The sequence below is a fragment of the Diceros bicornis genome, chromosome 25 (genome assembly GCF_020826845.1).
Source record: "Diceros bicornis minor isolate mBicDic1 chromosome 25, mDicBic1.mat.cur, whole genome shotgun sequence".
NCBI lineage: Eukaryota > Metazoa > Chordata > Mammalia > Perissodactyla > Rhinocerotidae > Diceros > Diceros bicornis.
In genome coordinates, this window is record NC_080764.1 from 979,675 (window position 1) to 995,495 (window position 15,821).

The 15,821-nt window shown below is 45.4% G+C and overlaps 1 protein-coding gene across 3 annotated transcripts in view; it reads right to left on the reverse strand.

The window, feature by feature from the left end:
- The window catches only part of ZBED4 (zinc finger BED-type containing 4), a 29,806-nt gene extending 14,640 nt beyond the window's left edge, over window positions 1–15,166 (reverse strand). Inside the window, exons 1-3 of one of the 3 annotated variants that reach the window (XM_058568110.1) lie at window positions 15,057–15,166; window positions 12,970–13,048; window positions 11,828–11,985 (exon numbers count right to left, since the gene is read on the reverse strand). The gene's annotated coding sequence lies outside the window, so the exon portion shown is untranslated. The remainder of the gene's footprint in view (window positions 1–11,827; window positions 11,986–12,969; window positions 13,049–15,056) is intronic. The other 2 variants (XM_058568109.1, XM_058568112.1) reach the window with 2 other exon arrangements.
- Between the last annotated feature and the right edge of the window lie 655 nt (window positions 15,167–15,821).

Consider the following 15,821-nt stretch of genomic DNA (forward strand, 5'->3'; position numbering starts at 1 on the left):
GAACACGCATGTGCAGAACTGTGCACAGCCCAGGACAGACCTGAGCGGCCAGCCCAATCTCTCACCTCTGGCTGACCTTGAGGCCCTCTGTAAGCAGAAGAAGGCGGCAAAGGCAAAGTGCTTGGATGAAGGCTTGTTCCAAGACACACATACACAGAGCCCCTTGGCAAAGATGGCAGACATATTTGTTCCAGGCATGTAAAGAAATCTCTGGGGTTGGCCTGGCAGCGTAGTGGTTAAGTTTGCACGCTCCACTTTGGTGGCCTGGGGTTCGTGGGTTCGGATCCTGGGCACGGACCTACACACTGCTCATCAGGCCATGCTGTGGAGGCGTCCCACAAACAAAATAGAGGAAGATGGGCAAAGACGTTAGCTCAGTGACAATCTTCCTCAAGCAAAAAAAAAGAGGAAGACTGGCAACAGATGTCAGCTCAGGGCCAATCTTCCTCACCAAAAAAAGAAAAACGAAAAAAAGAAATCTCTGACCAATTATTTACTGACCGCCAAGCTAACCAAGCAGAGACTTAAGTGGCCAAACATTACAAGCAACACATACTTTTCAGAATTAGTCCAGGCAAGTCACCAAAGAGACAAACAGGCAAAACAAAACCCCAGCAGTAACAAAAAACTCAAGAGGGAGGGGAATCTGATGTCCCGTTTTCAACAAAAACAAAACCTATTACAAGACATGCAAAAAAGCAGGAAAGTATGGCTCATACACAGCAAAAAAAAAACAGTCAAAAGAGACTGTCCCTGAGGCAGCCCAGATGCTGGACTCACTAGACAAAGACTTTAAATAAGCTATTATAAATATGTTGAAAGAACTAAAAGAAACCATGACAATGTCTCACCAAATAATATCGATATATAGAGAACAATTATAAAAGAGAACCAAGTATAAAATGGAGTTGAGATGCATAACTAAAATTCACTAGGAGGGCTCAATGACTGGCAGAAGCATGAATCAACCAACCTGAAGATAGGTCAACTAGAACAACTAGACAGGAAATCAGCAAGGATACAGAAGACTTGAACAATACCGTCAACCAATTTGAACTAACAGACATCTACAGAACACTCCATCCAACAGCAGCACAGCACTATTCACGTGCACAGTGAAATGTTCCCCAGGACAGACCAGACGAGAGGCCATAAAACAAGCATTAATAAATTTAAAGGGACTGACACTGCGCCAGTATGTCCTTCAATCACGGTGGAGTTAGATTACAAAACAATAACAGAAAGGAATTTGAGAAATCAATAAACGTTTGGAAAGAAAAACATTTCTAAATAATCCATTGGTCAAAAAGAAATTACAAGGGAAATTAGAAAGTATTTTCATCTGAATGAAAATAAAAACACAACACACCAGAATTTCTGAGATGCAGCTAAAGTGGTGCTCCAAGAGAAATTTATAGCTTTAAATACCTACATTAGAAAAGAAGAAAGATCCCAAATCAATAATGTAAGCATTCACCTTAAAAAAAAAAAAAAAAAACCTAGAAAAACAAACCAATCCAAGGCAGAATAAAAGGAAAAAATAAAAATTAGAGTGGGTATTAATGAAATAGAAAACAGAAAAGTAATGCAGAACATCAATGAAACCAAAAGTTGGTTCTTTGAAAAGATCAAAACAAAACTGACAAATCCTTGGCTAGATTAACCAAGAAAAGAAGACGACAAAGATTGCGAAAACATGGGAACATTACCACTGATTCCTCAGAAATTAAATGGAATATAAGAGGATACAATGAACAACTTTCTACCAACAAATTCAACAACTTACGTGAAATGGGAAAATTCCTAAAAAGTAATAAATTATCAAAAGTGACTCAAGAAGAAACAGAAAATCAGAATAGACCTATAATAACTAAAGAAACTGAATTAATAACCTAACATCTTCCCACAAAGAAAAACGTATGCCCAGATGGCTTCACCGGTGAATTTTATCAAACATTTACAGAAGAAATAATACCAATACTCCACAAACTCTTTGAAAACAGAGGAGGATGGAATACTTTCTAGCTTCTTCTAAGAGGCCAGTATCACCTTGATACCAAAATCAGACCAAGACATAGCAAGAAAAGAAAACTAAAGATCAATATTCCTAGATACATAAAGGAAGCCACCATATTTTTAATAGTACATGAAGACTGCAGAAAAGGAAGCACCATGAAGTTAGACAAAGTTCTCTTGGGTCATGTCTCCTTGTTAAATTTCAAAAAAACTAGTATCATAATAAAAATAAATGTGGCACATGTAATAATGGGCCCTCGAAGAAGTCCATGTCCTAATCCTCAGACCTGTGAATATGCTGGGTTACGTGGTGAAGGGGAATTATTGAGGTTGCAGATGCAATTATGCAATAATTATGCAGTAACAGGAAGACTATCCTGGATTATCTGGGTGGATCCAATGCTATCACAAGGATCCTCAAAAGTGGAAGAAAGAGGCAGAAGAGAGACAGGGGGAAATCGGACTTCAGAAGAATGGTCAGAGATGCGGTGTTGATGGCTTTGAAGACGGAGGAAGGGGGGTGCCTAAAATGAAGTAGGCGGCCTCTATAAAGTGTAAAAGGCAAGGAAACAGATTCACTGTGAGGGCCTCCAGAAATAAAGGCAGCCTGCCAATATCTTGATTTTAGCCCAGTGACACCCAGTGCAGATCTCTGACCTCCAAATTTATGCTGTTCCCAGCCACTAAGTTTGTGGTAATTTGTTAAAGCAGCACTAAAAAACTAATCCAATAAGCAACAGAAAAGGATGAAGGTCAAATAGGAGAAAGATAGGAGAAAAAATAATACAGAGCAGAAACACATCTCTATAGATAATGAAAGCACACCAGAAAAAAACAACCTCAAATTACATGGAGACTATAACTTACATCAAAGAAGCTAAAGATATTAAGAAAATAACACAAAAGAACAACATAAATCAAGATAGAAACACACTGAGATTATGGATCCTAGGAAAATACCAAAAAGAAAAGTAAAACGTCATTTGAAGAATCGAGACTAAGCTAGAAGCCACATAAGAACAAACTCTACAGATGACTGCTTGAGACAGACAGAAGAGGAAAAGAAATTTTTTTAATGAAAAAGAAAAGAAAGGATAAAAAAGACTCAAGAGAAACTGACCAGTTTAAATGATAGGTAAAGAAGATCCAACATATGTCTAATCAGAGCATCCCCCGCACAAAAGGAGGGGGGCAAAGTGAGAGAACAGAATGCTACAACCTAAAAACCTTCTCTGAAATAAAAACTGTGCAACTATATATTGCAAGAGGATACTATACAGCTGAGAAGACCCATCCTTAACAATTAACGCTGAGGTATATTCTAGTAAAATTACTGGACTTAAAGAAAAAGAAATGCCATTCAAACAAAAAACAAAGCCACTTATAATGGAAAGAAAATAAAATTGTCATGAGTTTGAAAGCAATTGTTTTATGCTAGAAGACAACAGAATAACATATTCAAGGAAACAAAATGTGAGCCAAGGATTTTAAATCCAGTCAAACTGACTTTCAAGTATAAATGATGCAGAAAAACAATATTATCAACATGCAAGAATTCACGAAATATTTTTCCATGAGTCCTTCCTGAGAACTCTACTAGAGAACAAACTTCAACCAAAAAGTCTAGAGAAACACTGACATAAGGTCTGGGAGTGCACATTTAATAACCATTTACTGGTAGAACTAAGACTGAATGAGGGTTTATGGGAGACAATATATAGGTAATGATCCATGCTATACAATGCAGAGCCTGTATAACTATAAAGAAGAATGGGAGGACAGTGGGAAATCTTACACAAAAAATATTTTAACTGTTTTCAGTTATGATATAGGTGGTAGTAGAATCGCCATCATTATTCTGAGCTTGTGATGTGTGTAGCGAGAGGAAGGCAAACGAGTAGTGACAGCCTAATTCTCTCATCTCCTCTGTCCTTGAGAACCAGGATTCTCAGTGTAGAAAGGAGACAGAGACATACGACTGAAAAAGTTAAATAAACATCCTATGGTCAGTGAACAGAATGTATACCCTAGCTCTGTTCACTGCAAAGACCTAGAAACAACGACCAACCCAATAGCAATGAACATACCTAATATCCAGATTGTGGTATTGAAACATCATTTCCTATTAAAAAAAGATCAGTACTTCTTTTTTTTTTTGAGGAAGATCGGCCCTGAGCTAACATCCATGCCAATCCTCCTCTTTTTGCTGAGGAAGACAGGCCCTGGGCTATCATCTGTGCCCATCTTCCTCCACTTTATATGGGACGCCGCCACAGCATGGCCTGACAAGCGGTGTGTGCCTGGGATCCAAACCTGGGCCGCCAGCAGCAGAGCACGCGCACTTAACCGCTACACCATGGGGCCGGCCCCCAGATCAGTACTTCTTAAAGGAATGGCTTATTCCCTGTCTGGGGCAGGAAGAATACAAGATGAGCCTAGAACAACCTGGCATACCAGATAGCAAGGAACCTTTGAGAGAGCACTAGAATTGTGTCAAAGGATGTAGGAGCCAACTTGTTAAGGCTCCCGCTATCCAAAAATAAGATGATCTGAACATAAATAAGGATCATAATAACAATACATCAAAACTCAAATATGTTTAAATCTATGAGTTCATAACACCAAAATAAAATCCACAATTATTATTTTGCAAACTGATAAATAAAGAGTAAGAATCAAGCATTTACCTTCAGTTCCCTACATGAACTATAGCACTAGATAACCAAATAGTAGCTAAGGACAGGTTTCTCTTACCAGAAGTCCAGCTCATAAACAAAGAAGCAGTAACCGAGCCAGAACATCACCATCGCATAACTTTCTATGAATTAATGCACGTAATGTAGGTATGTGCATCATTGGCTGCCAATAAAAAAAGAGAGACACTGCACATCAGGCAGCTCCTGATGGAACAACACAACACTCCCGTGAAAGAGTCTTCCCAGAAGTCAAACCCGAGGCTCACCAAGCCTCTAGAACCAACTACTGACTTCCAGGACCCAAGGATAGAGGAACACGTTAAACCACACCAGAGGCCCGTGATTGGCAAAACCGAGACTGTAAGGAACACCAGTCTGACCACCTGGCTTCCTTACAGATAACCTCCACGGGAGGTGGGGGTGACCTGTAGATAAGAGACTGAAACGTCATATGAAAAACCAGGCAACGCTTAGCTACAATTTAGAGGTGCACAATTCAGTCATAAAACTATGAAAAAAAGTAAGAAGTAACTGCCATAAAAGTCAGGTCAGCAGTTACTTTTGTCAGGAGGGAGGGAGATGTGACCGGGACAGGACATGTGGAAGGATTCTGGGGAGCCGGCAAAATTTTATTTCTTAAGCCAAATGATGGTTACAACTGTCCACCTTATAATAACTCATCAAGCTATACATTCATTTTCTGTATCTGTGCTATACCTTAAAAAAAAAAAAAGGTTTAAAAAACAAACCTTAAGAAACAATAATAAGGAGGGCATTATGGTACTGGTACCAGGGGCTCACAGACCAAGGCTCAGACTGGCGAGTCCAGGAATAGACCTGCACACACCTGCTTTTTTATGCCAGAGATGCTACAGAGCAGTAAGGAAGGAAGATCTTTTAAATAAATGGTGCCAGGACAATTAGATCTCTCTAGGGGAAAAATGACACTTGACCCCTAGCTCACACCATCCTCCAAATCAACTCCAGGTGGATGGTGGCGCTAAGAGGAAAACAATAAAGAATATAAGAAAATATCCTTATAACCTTGATTTAGAGCAAAACAGGACTAACCATCAAGGGAAGGTGGATAAATCAGGCCATACTAAAATCAAGAAACAAAAAAAAAAGAAACTGTTCTTCAAGGAACACCATTAAATGAGTAAAAAAAGTAAGCCTCAGAGAAGAAAATTTAGGAAAAAAGGCAAACGAGTCATGAGCAGGTGCTTCATTGAACAGGGCCACTGAACGCCAAGAAATACATGGAAAGGCACTCCATTTCAGTAAAATCAGGGAAATACAAATTAAAGCCACAACTATACAGCCTATAAAACAGGTGCAGACGACACACAAACACGCACCCACTCTGACCTGACCATGCCAAATGCTGGGGAAGATCTGCAACAGAGGAGTACAATCACGCTGGAAAAATGTCTGCCGTTGCCTAGTAAGACGAAATCCCACATATGGTATCAGCCCAGGATTCCACTCACGGGTACACGCCCAACAGAAATGCTTGTATACATGCAGCAAAGGACAAACACAACAACATTCACTGCAGTATTCATAATGGTAAGAAACAATCGGCTATTGATTGCAGATACCTATTGTGAGGTATTCATGCAATGGAATATCACATAGCAAAGAAAATGAAAAAACTATCATTATTCTCAACAAATATGAGTGAGCAAAACAAGGCAGACACAAAAGAACACACATCATGTGATCCCCCTTACATGACTTACAGTGGCGGAAGTCGGGAGAATGGTTAACTTTGAGAAGGGGGCAGGAATGGGAGAGCACAGGGGCAATTTCCCATCTCTTGACCTGGTAGTGGTGACATCAGCCTGTCTCACCAGGTGACAATTCACTGAGATATGCAATTCTCTGCAAGTGTGTTACACTTCACAATAAAAAAGTTAAGAAGCTGGAAATCATCTACACATCCATCAGTGGCTGCCATCTGAGTGCTCCCATGATACATCTGTTCTGAGGCTTTAGGTGGAGTCTCATCACCAGAACAACCCAGCATGGGGGAGGCCCCACCACTGCTGCCTTCAGCACAGATGAGAGGGTAGGCCCGGACAGCTCTGGGTGTCAATGTGCACCCATACACGTAAACGTGTGTCTGGAAGGGCAATTATGAAAGAGTTTCACTTTCAACTTTATAGGTTTCTCTACTGCTTGAGTATTTTTGCACATATTTTTTGATAATCATAAATAGCAAAGATGTTTCTATTTTAGGAAAAATGCTGTCATTTGCTCTAGCAGTTTACTACTACAGAAAATAATTTTTTCCTACTATTTCAGCATGAATTAAAAAAAAAATGCATGTTAGCTTTGGCTTTCAAATCACAAAAGGATTATGTTCTCTTCTTCTCACATTTTTTCTTATTTTACATATGTGTGAAGAACAATTTGTTTTTGCCACCTGTGCCAAAACTTTAGAGATGGTCCTCTGGCCTTGAAAGGTGAAGGTTACCTATTTACAGTGTATCTGGATCCAGGTATTCCATGCTTCAGATTCTACTCTCCAGCAAAGAAAAATTAGTTAAAAAATAAAACCAATGAGCCTGAATATAAAATGGGGTAATCAATAACAAGTAAAACACAGACTCCTTCCAGAACAAATCCAGTCACTGCTTCCACTGCTGTCACTACAGCTCACAGGACAGAAGGGAACCCCGGCTCGCTGGGCCCCACCCATCTCTTCACAGCCAGGGGGCCACTCTGACGCCGGGCACTATGGCAACTAAGAAAAGACCATTACGCTCGGGGCCAACCCCATGGCAGAGAGGTTAAACTTCCAAGCTCGATGGCTGGGGTTCACAGATTCGGATCCCTGGCACGGACCTACTCCACTCATCAGCCATGCTGTGGAGGCGTCCCACATACGAAAGAGAGGGAGACTGGCACAGATGTTAGCTCAGGGCCAATCTTCCTCAGCAAAAAAACGAAACAAAAAACAAAAACAAAAACAAAAACGCCGTTACACTCAAACAGTGAGCACAGCAATCCTCGATTATGACCAGAAATTGAAGGGAGAGGAGGATGAGAGGGAGAAAGGAGGCATCCAAAACCAAAATTTTCCTGAATTTATTTTACATTTTTAAATTTCAAAGACAAAAACAGCTAAAAGTAAAAGCAGCTAATCAGAGGAGCCGTTTCATAGGCTAGAAAACATAAAATGTATGGAATATTCTCAACCTTACACATGTGTTCTGACTTGCTAGAGAATCTACTGCTAATTTTTACTTAAAAAATTAAAGAAACTGCCTTCCAAATTACAGTCCTGTGCTGCATAAAGATGTTTTGGTCAACAACGGGCCACATATATGATGGTGGTCCCATAAGATTAGTGCCATACAGCCAAGTGTGTAGTAGGTTTGTGTAAGTACACCGTATGATGTTGACACAGCAACCAAACCACCTAACGACACACTTCTCGGAAGGTATCCCCGTCGCTAAGTGACACGTGACTGTACTATGGCACAGAGTAAGTATCACAGCGAGAGTTCTCATGGCAGGGTTTTCCAGTTCTCATCCTACAGTGCTTGACCAGACTCACTGACTTACTAATATAATGATCGACTTTCACTTAATGATCTCAAACGCTTTGACTACCAAATACATCCAATTTGATAAAGTATATTTTCCCATTTTTCATATTCAAATGGAAGCATATTAAATGAAAACTACTTTAAGATATCAGGTCTCACTGGATCAGACTGGCAAAGACCCAAAAGCCTGGTAGCACCCTCTGTCGGTGAGGCTGTGAGGAGTGCTGATGGCGTGCAAACTGGGACCACACCCATGGAGGAGAATTTGGAAACACCTATCAAAATTACATTTTCCCATGGACCCAGCAATCCCACTTCTAGAAACAGCCCCTGAAGACGGCCCTCATCAAATACAAAACAACATCTGCCCCAAGTTAGTGACTGCAGCACTCCACAGCCAAAGACTGGAAAACCACTCAAAACCCATCAATAAGGACTGATACATTCATAGACGTGTCGAATAAAAAAGCCAGACAACACAGTGTAAACAGTATTTGCTACCTTTTATGATAGACGGAAGGGAAAAGAAGGGGAGTTACAGATATGTCTCCATGTGTGTGCTTATTTTTGCAGGATAAAGCAGAAATAAAAACAGCTGCCTATAAAGAGTGGAAGAGATACAGATGGAAGTGAGATTTCTAATCATACCTTTTATACAATTTTGACTTTTGAGCCATGTAATTATTTTGTACATAAAAATAAAATTAGTGGCTGGCCCCACGGCCTAGTGGTTAAGTTCAGCACACTTGGTTCCCCAGGCATGGACCTACACCACTTGGCAGCAGCCATCTTGTGGCGGCGATCCACATACAAAACAGAAGATTGGCACAGATGTTAGCTCAGGACGAATTTTCCTCGACAAAAAAAAAAAATTAAAGAAAATTCCAAATGTGAAAGAAATAAACCTAACTATATATCAAATGGGCAATATAACCACAGACAAAAGAATATTCCTCAAGGGGCTTTAAAACACAGTACTTTAACCTTTCATTCTAAACAGAATATATACTAAGGACAAAAAAACTTAAAAACACCTTAAACTTTGCTAAGTAGTTTCATTAGTAGTAGTAACATAATGTAATTTTAACAACCGATTTTATGTATATTTTAGCATAAAATAAGTAACTATGCCAATGACACTAAGAATCAAGATTTTCAGAAGAAAAAGATACAAATCTTAAAAATCAAAGAAATTAAGTGAAACATATAATTTTAAATTTGTATTGAAAATATCAGCATGAACTCACTATGTTTTAAAAATTTATTTCCTAGCTCTGCCCACCAGACAGGTGCTTATAGCAGCAATAATATACAAACACAACGAACACATCTAATACCTAGATCCTAGTTTCTAAATACCTTTCTGCACTAAAAGGAACCAAAGCACTTTGGAGGAATGGCTGATGGCAGGTCTGGGAAAGAAAGGGGAAGGTGCCAGAGAGGAAGTGCTCACAGAACAAGGCTGAGTGAGAAGGACGAGGAGCCAGCCTTGCAAGGATGCCCTACTGGTCACAGTTATAACCAACTGAACATCAAAAACAAAAACAGAACACTTTAATAGATTATAGTATAAAGAATAAATGAAAATCCATTAGTCTACACTGATATTCAAAGAAGAAAAAGGAAAAATAAAAACATTTTTCAGAATGGAGATGAATATTACAACCAACTGCTTCCCCTGAAAAGTGGTAATAAAGGGAGAGAATTCAGCAATTGACTTGTCTTCTTAGGACATAATGGATGAGGGAAACATAGATAAAATGAAGAAAGAAAGAACAGCATTAGAAAGTCAGCTTCTGTCACAGCAGGACAGCCTCTGAGGACAGCGCAATAGGAAGCAAACAGCGTCACCTTCGTGAAAAGGTGCCGCCCTAATCCATAAAGCCTCTTCCCGCCAGATCACAGGGCGTATACAGAGGGCAGAGAAACAAGTTAAACGAGACAGGGAGAAAACAGCAAACAAATCCAGAACATGGGACATCTGCAAGACAACTGGCCTGGTGTCTTTAGAAAGTCAATGTCAGGGGAAAAAACTGGGGTGGGACCAGGAGGGTAGTGTGGAGACTATTGTTTCAGAATAAAAGAGAATAAAGAGACATAACCACCAATGCAACGAGCTAGATTAGACTGTGGTTCAGGAAAAGCATCTACTAAAGCCAACTGGGGGACAACTGGGCGATGTGACTGTGGATCTGGCCACTGGATGACACAGGGATTATTGTTCCGTTCCTCAGACGTTATCGATGACAGTACTGTTGGTTATGCTTTTGCCTTTTCTTCAGAGAAAAGGGCACTTAGGTGAAGTGTTGTGATATCTGCAATTTCCTCTGAAAAAGTGCAGCAAGCACCAGATGGGCGGAAGGTGGCAGTCACGGCTATAACAAGTGCTCCATCCTGAGGCGGAGCTCAGAGGGGCCAAGACCATGCTTTCACTCTCTTGCAGTTAGAAACTTCATAATATGACCTTGAAAACACTAAAGCATATTTGTTTTGAACTCAAAGTACACATGCTCTCAATGAACTATCAAGTCACCTAAGGGATCAAAGAGCTGCAGCCGACACTCCTGCCTGGTTCACACCTGGAGATGACAGTCTTCCCACCAAGGCTATAAATTAAGATCTGGTCTACATCTGAGAGTAACCTGAACATATTCTGAGGGTATGTAACCATAACACGTTTTAGGGGTGGCAACAGCATCAACTGCCTCAAAGCCAGAAATTCCAGCAAGGGCTATTGTGTTCATGCAAAGAAACACTATAACCCAGTCCTGGCTAAACTGAGATGGAGAACCCAAAGCTAAAAACCAGAGACAGCTGCTAAGAGTTAAACTTCCAAAACCTAGAACCAGAGCTATTTCCATGAGATGTGGTCAGACACCGTGATAAGGATACCTTGGAAACAAAGCACATTCCAAAGCAAGCAAACAGAGAACAGTAAGGTCAGCTGGTCCCTGGTTTGTCCCTGAAATGTTCTGGGTCACAGACCAGGGCTATTTGGGTTGTTCTGCTCACTCTTTTTGTGGGTCCCCTTTACCCTTGCCATCTACCTTTTCCCCTGGGGTACAGTGCAGTCCCACCCGTAACAGGTCTGAAATGGCTGCTGCGGCTGGAAGCTGCTACGAGTCTTTAAAGCATCCTTTTCCTTCTAGGATGTGGAATACAGCCCCCGTAACAGCACAACTGGAGTTCTCACTGAACAGCACACAGCTCCTGACGCTGCTCCCTCCGTGGCGAGCAGGCAAGCAGACCAAGGTGAGGCTCAGTTGGTGGTGGCCTCAGAGGAACACTCAGCTCCTCAGCGTTTATATCTGCGGGGGTGGTGAAGCAGGACAGAGCGAGTGCAGGGCCACAAGGCCAAGAGGCCGGGTCCCCCCCACCCAGATCAAGGACACACAGAGAGCACCCAGCGGGCCAACGGGGGGCACCTGGCCACACCCCACCCCCAGGCCAGTGTCAGCTGTTTCTATGGTCTATGCAGACTTCGCTGGGAAAGAGCTGGGGCACAAATGTTGAAAGGCCTTCACCTGAACCAGAGGGGAAACCAAACAGAGCACGTACCTTATCAGGAGCACGAGGAGCTGAGGAGGGGGCTCTACTGCCAGGACACAGGCTCAAACAGAGGGGCCAGCCTCTCCACCACACTGATGCCTCTCATTCGGGGCCTCCACCACGTCGCCCCTAGACCTTTCAGGGCTGGACTCAAACGTCCTCTCCTTCTAAAAGAAGAGGTCGTTCCAGAGTACACTTCTCAAACAGGAACTGCCCATCATCCCTGCCCTCACCTGCCCGTATCTTTCCTCGGAGCATTTACAGGGCCTTTTTCTCTGTTTTACGTCCATTCCCACCATCACTACATAGGTTCTCCCAGGGAATCTAGAGCAAGGCCCTCTTTTAAAAACTACCATTGCCCCCAACAGGCAGAACAGTGCCAGGTGCAGAGCAGACAGGTGAGAACATCTCACGAAGAGTCAAGCATCTCTGTCTCTCTCGGTCCCCTCTGCCTCAGAAATAGGGGGCATGAGAAGATTTTATCTCCAGCAATCCCTTCCAGAATTTGAACTACCGAACGCACATATCAAATAATTAGTAAGGAAGTGATCTGAGATATTCTAGAATGAATAAAAATCCAGGTGATGAAAAGCGGGATGAGGGAGAAGGGCAGGAAAGACAGGGATGTAGAAAGCGCCGAGGCCCTGGAAGGGTGTGGGACCAAAATCTGTTGCAGTCCAGACACTGAAGAGAGGCCAGGACCGAGGCTGCAAGACAGAGAGGGCCAGAGGCACACTGTGACTCTTCATGCAGCTGAATTCAGCAAAACAAAAACGTGAACATGAACAACAGATTCCTATAGCCTATGTTCTCAAGTCCTGAGATTTAAACAGAGTCTTAAAAATCAAATAGTAATTAGAAGAATGACAGTTGTTGACTCTGAAACTGCATGTTTTGTGCAGAGAAGTGCAGAAGGAAGCAGCATGCTGGCGAGGGAGAGTCGGATGGGCCTCGAACCGACCATCAGAGGCTCCTTGCTCCACGCCAGCTGCTGTGCCCAACAGTCACTCACAAGCTTCCCTTCCCTGGCAAGGCAATCATCAATCATCACACCGAAGGAGGAGGAAATCAGACCCGAGTGCAGAGACTGAAGGAGCTGAAGCCAGCAAAGAAAAACCCAAATACCAAGTGAAGAGAAGGACTGCACTGACCACAATCACCATTCTTCATGCTCCAACAGCTCCATGCCCCAGGTCTAGTCACTCTCCAAATGCTACGCCGGACCGGGATCTGAAACACAGACACACACGTTTCCTTCACTACCTGAATACTGCTTATCAGCTCCTTTGCACAGACACAGAATTCAATCAACGACCCTAATAATTTACTTAAAACCTTTCTCCAAGGTGTTAGGAACATTCTTTGCACAGCTTGAGTTACTCAGGAACCTCTTCGTGTATGTGGTGACATTAAAGAACAGTTTTCACATCCAAAGACATCAGGAAATCAGAACAAACAGTGAGTGTGTGGGGGGGGGCGCTGTTAAGTAATCACCTGTCAAGTGGACTAAAAGTCTGAGTTTTCTTCCAATATAGGAGACTGTCCTTTGAAACTTTGGAAGATTCACAGAATATCTCTTAACACATTCGAGATCTTCTTCTGAGAAAATGTAAAGCATGACAAGCAGATATAATGTGTTTAAGGATTACAGCAAGCGCAGGTCCCGGCATGGACACTCCACAGGAGACCCTCGGAGCATGGAGTCCAGCTCCTGCGAGCAGTTTCCTTTGACAAGTTAATTTTGTTTAATAACAAAAATTCATAATTGAAATTTGGCTTATTCATAGCACTTTTTTAAAAAACCCAACTAAATCCTTCCTAGTCTCCTAATTTTATCACCATGATATACAGAAAACACCAAAAATATTTCTATATAAAAAGTCACAAGGATGCCCTTGCTTTAGCAAAGTGGTCTCATGCAAGTCTGAAGTGGATTCCTTAAACTATGCACTCGATGTGATCTGAGTGAACTTCAAAACAAATAACTTCCCTTTTCTACAAACACGAGCACGCCAACAGAAGCTTCTCCTGACGGCTCACCTTGGCAGGGCCCTGTTTCAGAGAGCTGCATGTGTCTACTGAAAGTTACCCAAAATACGAAGAAAGCACAAGAGGAGCCGACAGGGCTAGCAACTTCTCTTAGCTAGCAATGGAGATGGTGTGGGTCACAGAAAAAGGACAAAAGAAGATACACAAATGACTCCAAGTTTACCTGGGTCTAGAAGAAACAACTGCAGTTGGAAAAACGTGAAATTATGCTCTGTAATTTGATTCGTATTTTTATTAATTAAATTGGAATGGTCATACCCAAACAATATATGCAATAACTAAAGAGCTTCGAAAGCACGTAGTAATAACGAACTCGGCTTATCTGCTTCCTAAGACACATTTAAATAAGGCCCTTGGTTGTCTCTTCCTGGAAACGCACTGAAAATGAAATATATCTAGAGAAAAATCCTAAAAACACAATTTGTGAGGCAATTCGCCGTGGTAGCAGAGGGCAAAGTACTCCAAGAAAGAGCCCGAGCACCTGTCTCCGGCTCGGGGCTGCCCGGCGCCTCCCCGCGACCCCCCCAGACCCCGTCTCGGACCACCGCCGTTCCCCCGCGTGCACAGTCTGCTCCGCACACCAGCAGCGGTACTGCTGCTCACCCAGCCTCTCCGGCCCGCACGACGGCCGGCGCGTCCGCACCAACTTTTCACCACTTTAGGTGTTTCCTCCACAAAATCCTGCCGCCCGGAAAACGCGTCTCGGGGGCGACCGTCCAGCCCGGCCGCCGCGCGCCAGCTGTCAGCCGGATTGGGGAGCCGGGGTCGCGGGGTCTGCCGGAGGCCGGGCGGGGTCTAGGCCATGGACACCGCGCCCGGCCCCCGACTCCAGCCCAGACCCCGACCCCGACCCCGGCCCGGCGCGGGCAACATCGCGACGAGCCTGGATCGGCCCCACGGCCCCAACCCCAGGCCTCGACCCCCTCCCCCGACCCCAGCGTGACCTTCGTCCCCCAACCCCTTCCCCGACCCCGGCCCGGCCCTCCGGTCCCGGCCCCGACCCCGGCCCCCCGACGTCCACCCCGACCCGGCCCCCGCCCCTGACCCCCCGACCCCGGGCCCGACCCAGCCCCCAAACCCCGGCCCGGCCCGGCCCGGCCCGGCCCCGACGGCGCGCCAGGACGGCCGGGCCCGGGCGCGAGCTCGCGGCTGAGGCAGAGTCGGCTCGGGCCGCACGCCGCGCACTCACCGCGGGCGCCGGGCTTGGGGCGGCGCGGCTCCCGTCCGGCTGCGGACGACGGACGGCGCGGGCGGACGCGCTCTCATTCATTAGCCACGGCTTTGTCTGCCCCCGCCGCCCCTCCCGCCGCCGCCGCCGCCGCCGCCGCCGCCCGCAGCCCGCCGCCCGCGACGCCGCCGGACGCTGCGCCCCTCCCAGGGCCCCGCGCGGCGCGGGGCGGGGCCGGGGGGGGGCGGGGCCGGCGTGCGCAGGCGCAGTGCACGCGCCCTCCCCGCTCCGGGGCCCAGCCTCGCGGGCGGCTAGCGGCGCCGGGGCGTTGCTGACGGGGCGGGCCGGGGCCGACCACGCAGGCGCCGTTCCCACCCTCGGGCTGGGCTGGGCCGACCACTCAAGTGCAGTCCCCGCGCGCCGACCCCGCCCCCTGGTCCTGCAGGGCCGACCACGCAGGCGCGTTGCGCACGCGCCAGCCCCGCCTCGGGGTCCGGCAGGGCGGGCGGCTGGAGGGTCTGGGCGCGCTGGCTGGGCGGGGCAGGCTGCAGCGGCGTCTGGTGGCTAGGCTGTTGGCAGTGGCCCGCCGCGAGTTTCCGGGCCGGCTGCCCACGTGCCGGGGCGCCGAGGGCTGCGGCGCCGACGGCGCTGGGCTCGGCTGGCAGGTGCGCCGGGTGGGGCCCGATTGCGCGGCCCCGGCCCCGGGCCGGACACCCAGCTCGCCGCGGGGCCCGCGAGGGCGGGGAGGGGACCGGGCGCAGGGCCGCGTGAGCGGACGGCCCTAGC